Source organism: Giraffa tippelskirchi, chromosome 2, assembly GCF_054371585.1.
Source record: "Giraffa tippelskirchi isolate mGirTip1 chromosome 2, T2T-mGirTip1v1.2.pri, whole genome shotgun sequence".
NCBI classification, from domain to species: domain Eukaryota; kingdom Metazoa; phylum Chordata; class Mammalia; order Artiodactyla; family Giraffidae; genus Giraffa; species Giraffa tippelskirchi.
In genome coordinates this window covers 104,655,925-104,664,876 of record NC_137276.1, presented here as the reverse complement: position 1 = coordinate 104,664,876, position 8,952 = coordinate 104,655,925, and positions in this window count along the sequence as shown.

Below are 8,952 nucleotides of genomic sequence, written 5' to 3'. Positions count from 1 at the left end.
CTACTCCAGGGGATCTTCCTGACCCAGGAATCAAATCCAGTTCTCCTGTATTGCAGGTAGATTTTTTATCATCTGAGCCACCAGGGAAGCCCAAGCAGAAAAGGAGGAAAATGTTGAAAACAAATTTCTCTTAAGCCCAACGTGCAAAGACAAGTAGTTGATACCATGGCATATATATGTACAAAAAGGTTTTAAAATGTTCTTATTTTACCTAATGTTTAGAAGCCAGATTTTACTTACTTACCATGTTAAAATCCTCTTCCTCCAGTCAGTAAATACTCATATTTTTAATAACTAAGCGTAATTTCATGAAATGAAGGTGCATCACTTACCTAAACAAGATTCCCGTTGTTGGATGTCATATGACTGGCACTTTTTACCATTGTACACAGTGGTGAACATCATCATAGCTGGATCAGGGCATAAATGTGTAATGATTTCCTTAGGATCGGGTTTGAAAAATGCAACAGCTACTATGGAGACAGTGAAAAGATCTGTGACTGTGGCCGGGGCGGGGGGCGGGGTGGGGGGAAGGATAAAAAGGCAGAGAAGAATATTTTTAGGACAGTGAAAATACTCTGCATGGTTCTATCTCAGGAAATGCATGTCACTATACATTTGCCAGAACCTATGGAATGTACAGGGGAAGGCCATGTGATAACAGAGGCAGAGAGGGTAAGTATGCAACTACAAGCCAAAAGGAATGCCCAGGACTACCCGTTAGGAGATGGAAGAGGCCACCTTGATTTCAAGCCTCCAGCCTCCAGAATTGTAAGACAATGAAGGTATGCTGTTTCAAGGCACCTAATCTGTGGTACTTTGTAACAGTTGCCCTAGGAGACTAATACTCCTACTTAACCAAATGACTTAAATGTTTTTCAATAAATTTATGCATTCTTTTGAAATAATTTTAAGTGGTTAAAAAGTGTCATGTTTAATGGGTGGACCATAAGTTATTTAAATAATTTATTATTAAACATTAAGTTATTGCTCTATTTAAAATGGATAATCTACCAGGACTCATTGTATAGCACAGGGAACTCTGCTCAGTGTTATGTGGCAGCCTGGATGGGAGGGGAGTTCGGGGGAGAATGGACCCATGTATATGTATGGCTGAGTCCCTTCACTGTTCACCTGAAACTATCACAACATTGTTACTCAGCTATACCCTAACACAAAATAAAAAGTTTTAAACAAAGCATTAAGTGCACCTATATTTTAGCTGTCAGAAATCTTTTCCTTGAACCACCATATACATTTTCTGTATTATATAGAGAATATGTTGCTGTCTATACAATTTTGTATCATTTTGGCCTTTACGTTGTTGATTTAGGCTGGTTGTTTTCAGGGTGATGCAGAACTTGGTAGAGAAAATGAATCCCATGGTCATACACTCATGACATACCTCTGTGTCCATAAGATGAGTCCTTGGTTTGAGCTGACATCATGTCGGTTCCTATTTGATAAATCTTTCATCCTGAAGCCCTCCAATGATGGTACTGGCAGTACAGGAGCAGGAAAGGCAAACCCATGTTAGGTGTCAACTCCAGTAAGAATAACTGACTTCCCAGCCCAATTGAAGGACTGATGTGATCAATTTGCTACCAAATGACTGCTGGTCCCCCCAAGGCTGGTAGCAGGGCAAATGGAGCCAGCATTCAGCAGAGGCGGGGGCTAAGTCAATCTTGGCGAGGGGACCATTCATAACCTTTCTCATCCCTGCCATCTTGGCTATACCCATGGGCCACTGCACAGAACTAGGTGACTGAAGATGGAGGCCATCTGATCCCAGCAGACGAGTCATCCTGTCCCACTGGTTGTAGAGGAACAGAGATCCTCGGTGAACATCACCATGAGACACAAGGATTTGCATGTCCACTCCCCAAAGCCCACCCACATTCCTTTTTCTCGGGCCTCCAGTGTCTTTGGCTGCTGAGGCTGATATGACAAAATACCATAGGTTCATCTACACCACTTGCAAAGCCCAAACAGAGACACAGACACAGGGAACCAAGGTGTGGATACTGAGGTGGGGCGGAGGGGTGGGATGGATTAGGAGACTGGGGTTGACATATATGCACTACTATAAATAAAGTATATAACTGATGTGAACATACTGTATAGCATAAGGACCTCTATTCAATGCTCAGTGCAGTGCCTAGTCGTTCAGTCACATCCATCTCTTTGCAGTCCCAAGGACTATAGCCTGCCAGCTTCCTCTGTCCATGGAATTTGCCAGACAAGAAAACTGAATGGGCTGCCACTTCCTCCTCCAGGGGATCTTCGCAACCCAGGGATCGAATCCGAGTCTCCTGCATTGGCAGGCACATTCTTTACCACTGGCACCACCTGAAGCCTACTCAGTGCTCTGTAGTGGCCTAAATGCGAAGAAAATCCAAGAAAGAAGGGATATATGTACACATGTGGCCAATTCACTTTACTGTACAACAGAACTAACACAACATTGTAACACAGCTACACTCCAATTAAAACAAAATTAGGGAAAAAATATCATAGACTGAGAGCAAGGAGCATTTATTGGCCCACATTCTGAAGGCTGAAGTTTAGAGTGCAGGCATGGCTGGGTTCTGAGCTCTCTTTCTGCCTTGTACATGGTTACCTTCTTACTATGTCTTCACAGAACAGAGAGAGAACTCCCTGGTCTCTCCTTATGAGCTGCTAATCCATCATGAGGATCCCCTGTCATGACCTCATCTAATCACAGTTACCTCCCCAGGATCCCATCTCCTAAGACCATCACTTTAGGGGTCAGGGCTCCAATATATGAATTTTGGAAGGGGGAGGTGGAGACACAAATCAGTCCATAGCACCCCTTCTCTGATCTGACAATCCTGCATCTTCTAGGTCTCCACCAGAGGTCTCCATCCAATTTTTGAATTTTTGGTTGATGTTTTAATTTGCTGGTGGCTCAGACGGTAAAGAATCTGCCTGCAATGCCGGAGACCCAGGGTTCAATCTCTGGGTCTGAAAGATCCCCTGGAGAAGGCCATGGCAACCCACTCCAGTATTCTTGCCTGAATAATCTTATGGACGGCAGGCTACAGTCCATAGGGTTGCAAAGAGTCAGACGTGACTGAAGCGACCTAGCACACACGCGCAGACTAAATGAGAGGGAAAGCTCTGAGTCCATACTTGTAGGTCAAGATCTTTCCTCTTCATCTCCCCTACTCTATCTCCCTTTCTGCACCAAACCCTCCCCCTTGAGTTGAAGGCACACATGAGAACATGCACACATACATGAGCACACGCACATACACACGTTCATGCTCACACACATAAGGTTAAAAATTAGTGTAATGAGAGGGAGCTAGGCAGCAGATAACATGCAGTGGAGGAAAATCACAACGCCCCCCCACCCCCCGCCACCATGTCATTCTATTATCAAAGTGAGTCTCATATTAAACATTTTGATCTCATTTCATTCAGATATACTGATGGGACTTAAAGCATCGGCCAGTCCCTGGGGCCCTTCTTGTCTGCAGTCCATCTGAGATCCTGCGGGTCATCTGAACCCATAGACTCTTGCCATCTCGCCAAACTTTACCTTCCGTGGAGTACAGTGTTCTGAACAGCAGCCAACATTCACAGTCAACATTCACTTAGTATTTTATGTAACTTGATTTCCAGCTTAAAACACCATTACCTACTTTAGTCTCACTCTAAATCATAGTATCTGTGGAATTAAGACCATGGTTTTCTCATAATGTTCTTTACTGATTGACATGGAAGTCCTAATTACGAAAATTGAAATTGAGCTTCTGCTTCCTAGAATCATCTAACGGACTGCTTGTAAGAAAATGGTCATCTGGTCAAAAGTCAGATTTTATATATTTAGTCCTGTTTTATCTCTGCAGGAGGCAGTTGTTTTCTTGTGGCTCCACTGAAGTGTTTAAAACTCGCATTTTGGGTTCACATTTAGGGGGTGTTAGAAGCTTTATTTCAACCACAGCAGAGAGGAAAGAGATAGCATTTTCAAATGCTGAAAACCACTTGGAGGTTTCTATGTTGGGGAACAAAGGGGCTTGACTTTATACAACAAAAGAAAAAATATCCTGGTTCCTTTCTGAGTAAACCTAGTGACATCTGACATGATTATCACCAAGTAGTATTTATGAACTGTCACCAATTCTCATGTTTAATAGCTGCAAAAAGTAATATTTAAAACATGTTTAAGCATCTTGGCATGCACACAGAAGCAGAGTTTTACATTCCAGACAGGTAAAGCAGGCTTTGCAATAAAGCCACCAGGCAAGTGAGTCCTGATCTTTTTATTTGGAAGAGCAGAAAAATATGAGCAATAAATCAGGTACATTTGGCAGAAAAGAAAATACAGTCCGACTGGGGCTTACTGAACACCTTGCCTCATTGCTAACCCAATGAGATGGCAAATTAGTTCTTTATGACACATCCCTAGGTTGTAAATATTCCCTATTTTGGCAGGATTAGCTGCAGCCACATATGCTTCAAATATACAGGAGAGAAACCCCAGCTAACAGGGGCTCAGGCACATAGCTGTTTTCTCTTGTAGAAAAAAGTCCAGAGGCAAAAATTCTGGACAGTTCACAGAGTCCTTCCTTCTTTCTCCTCTGCAGCCTGAGCTGGTGTCTTGAGCGGCAGAAAGGATGCCCTGAGCACTTGAGTCACCTAGCTGGCTTAATTGAGACACCTGCTAACCAGGTGAGACACCTTCCCAGGAGGCACCCATAACACAGTGTCCAGAATTTAGTCAAATGTCTGCTCTACCTACTAAGGAGGATGAGAAATGTACTCTTTTTTGTAACTTTTTATTTTGTATTGGGGCACAGCCGATAAACAATGTTGTGACAGTTTCAAGTGAGCAGCGAAGGGACTCAACCACACATACACATGCATCCATTCTCCCCCAAATTCCCCTCCCATCCAGGCTGCCACATAACATTGAGCAGAGTTCCCTGTGCTATATAATATGTCCTTCTTGGTTATCCATTGTAAATAGAGCAGTGTGTACGTGACCATCCCAAACTCCTTAAATGTCCCTTCCCCCTGGTAACCATAAGTTCACTGTCTAAGTCTGTGAGTTTCTTTCTGTTTTGTAAATTCATTTGTATCATTTCCTTTTAGATTCCACATATAAGGGAGAGAAATGTACTCTTTTAACTGGGCATATTTTTAGCCAAGTAAAAGGACTTAGGACAAAGGTGTGAATAGAAATAGTTCCACTGACTTTTGTTATCAGCATAGAGAGAAAAATGATCACCTTATCTAAAGAAGCAAAGTACTCTTTGGTCTAAGCAATTTGTTTCATAATTACATGCCATCAAAAGCTTATTTCTCTCTTAAAATGAGTCTAAACTTTCTGATCTCATTTTTTTAAAGGATGTATATATATTAGTCAGGCACATAATTCTGACCCTAACAGGAATAAATTTAATGTTTGTGTCTTGCTTAGTGGGGCTTCCCTGGTGGTTCAGTGGTAAAGAATCTGCCTGCCAATGCAGGAGATATGGCTTTGATGCCTAGGTCGGAAAAATCTGCTGAAGAGGGAAATGGCAACCCACTCCAGTATTCTTGCCTGGGAAATCCCATTGACAGAGTAACCCAGTGGGCTACAGTCCAAGGGATCACAAAGAGTCACACACGACTGGGTTTCAGTAATGGAGTTGCAAAAGAGTCAGACATGACTTAGTGACTAAACAACTTGCTTAGTGAATGCAAACTACTTTTTGATTTGTAATCACCTATAGCTTGAGTGGAAGGAAGCATCACTACGAACAAAGCTAGTGGAGATGATGGAGTTCCAGTTGAGCTATTTCAAATCCTAAAAGATGACGCTGTGAAAGTGCTGCACTCAATATGCCAGCAAATATGGAAAACTCAGCAGTGGTCACAGGACTTAGAAAGGTCAGTTTTCATTCCAATCCCAAAGAAAGGCAATACCAAAGAATGCTCAGACTACCCCACAATTGTACTCATCTCACATGCTAGTAATGCTTAAAATTCTCCAAGCCAGGCTTCAGCAATAAGTGAACAGTGAACTTCCAGATGTTCAAGCTGGTTTTAGAAAAGGCAGAGGAACCAGAGATCAAATTGCCAACATCCTCTGGATCATCGAAAAAGCAAGAGAGTATCAGAAAAACATCTATTTCTCCTTCACTGTCTATGCCAAAGCCTTTGACTGTGTGGATCACAATAAACTGTGGAAAATTCTGAAAGAGATGGGAATACCAGACCACTTGACCTGCCTCTTGAGAAATCTGCATGCAGGTCAGGAAGCAACAGTTAGAACTGGACATGGAACAGCAGACTGGTTCCAAATAGGAAAAGGAGTACGTCAAGGCTGTATATTGTCACCCTGCTTGTTCAACTTCTATGCAGAGTACATCATGAGAAACGCTGGGCTGGATGAAGCACAAGCTGGAATCAAGATTGCCAGGAGAAATATCAATAACCTCAGATATGCAGATGACACCACCCTTATGGCAGAAAGTGAAAAAGAACTAAAGAGCCTCTTGATAAAAGTGAAAGAGGAGAGTGGAAAAGTTGGCTTAAAGCTCAACATTCAGAAAAATAAGATCATGGCATCTGGTCCCATCACTTCATGGCAGATAGATGGGGAAACAGTGGAAACAATGGCTGACTTTATTTTTCTGGGCTCCCAAATCACTGCAGATGGTGATTGCAGCCATGAAATTAAAAGAGCTTACTCCTTGGAAGTAAAGTTATGACCAACCAGATAGCATATTTAAAAGCGGAGACATTACTTTGCCAACAAAGGTCCATCTAGTCAAGGCTATGGTTTTTCCAGTGGTCATGTATAGATGTGAGAGTTGGACGGTGAAGAAAGCTGAGCACTGAAGAATTGATGCTTTTGAACTGTGGTGTTGGAGAAGACTCTTGAGAGTCCCTTGGACTGCAAAGAGATCCAACCAGTCCATCGAAAAGGAGATCAGTCCTGGGTGTTCATTGGAAGGACTGATGTTGAAGCTGAAACTCCAATACTTTGGCCACCTGATGTGAAGAACTGACTCATTGGAAAAGACCCTGATGCTGGAAAGATTGAGGGCAGGAGGAGAAGGGGATGACAGAGGATGAGATGGCCGGATGGCATCACCGACTCGATGGACATGGGTTTGGGTGGACTTAGGGAGTTAGTGATGGACAAGGAGGCCTGGCGTGCTGCGGTTCATGGGGTCACAAAGAGTCGGACACGACTGAGCAACTGAACTGAACTGATAGCTTGAGTAATGTCTCAGTGAGGTAGGTTCTGGGGAGCATGGTCCTTACCACTTACCTCCTATGTGACCCCGTATTAGCAATGTACCTTCTCTGAACTTGCAACTACCTGTGGCAGGCAAGCTCCCAGACAGTCTCAGGTGTCCTGGGCTTCCCTTGTGGCTCAGCTGGTAAAGAATCTGCCTGCAAATGTGAGAGACCTGGGTTTGATCCCTGGGGTGGGAAGATCCCCTGGATGAAGGGAAAAGCTACCCACTCCAATATTCTGGCCTGGAGAATTCCATGGATTGTATAGTCCATGGGATCACAAAGAGTCAGATACGACTGAGCGACTTTCACTTTCTTTTCTGGTGTCTCCTCCCTTCTAACCAATAGATACAGCCAAAGTGATAAGGCATCACCTCTGAGAGGGTAACAGGTAGGAAGGCCAAAGGTACCCAAGCAGCAGAAGGAAATAAACTGCAAGTGGCAGACGTTTTTTCTCCCCTTCTCTGTTGATGAAACCAGTTCCTGCAGAGAAACCGGTTCCCGCCTAAGACTAACATTTTTTCTCTTCTCAAACCTGGGGCTGATAATGGTTCAACAAACCAGTATTTATGTCAATTGTTTTATGGCCAGGGGATGACATACCTCACGCCATCCTATCTCAAAAATGCATATTGTGGGAGAGGGGCCTGGTGAAACTCCCTCAGCCTTGAGGTGTCTCTTTTATCTGCTTAATAGTTTTCTAACAGACATAAGACACCTTGCTAAAAACTAGCAAGGGGGGACTCTTTCTGTCGCCTTCTGATGTCTTTGTCAGAAGCTTTCCCTATCTCTTTTATACTTTAATAAAACTTTGCTACACAAAAAGCTCCAAGTAGTCAATTCTCATCTCTGACCCCAGATCGAAATCCTCTCCTCCAGAGGTCGTGAATCCCAGCATGACACACGGCTCGCAGCAGCAACCTTTCACCTCTGTGATTGAAGATGGTGGTAACTTCCACCTTGCTATCCAATGCTTTCCATCTCCTTCTCAGCTGGCACACTTTGATAAAGCTAGCAGTCAGGTTGGAGAGATCTATCATAGGGAACTGAGACTGAGGGTAGACTCCAACTAACAGCCTGCAAGGAAATGAATCCTGCTGGCCAAAACATGAGCCTGGAAGTGGATCCCTCCTCAGGCAAGTCTTCAGATGAAACCTCAGTCCTGATCAAACCGGCAATTATGCAGTATCTCATTCATCACTCACTCTGCTGTACGAAGTGGCACTAAGGTAAAGAATCTGCCAGCCAATGCAAGAGATGTGGGTTCTATCCCTGGGACAGAAAGATCCCCTGGAAGAGGAAATGGCAACCTACTCCAGTATTCTTGACTGGAAAATTCAATGGAGAGAGAGGCCTGGAGGGCTACAGTCTGTGGGGTCACAAAAGAGGTGGACACGACTGAGCACACGACATATGCTGGAGGAGGTATTGTTAGCCTTACTTGTCCTTACAGGTGAATTATTCTCATTTTACTTATAAGAAATGTATTTGTTAGCTTTTTCTGTGTAGTAAATTTACCACAAAATAGCTTAGAACAACACACTTCCCAGGGTTTACTGCAAGTGAGTTTCCCTGCTCCCCTAGATGAGTATGTCACCTGGTTTAGCAGGGGGAGAGAAACACAGTCTTTGTACTTAAGCTGCCTCATAAGACCCAGACCTGATGCTGTCAGGAGAGGAGTGTGGTCTGCAG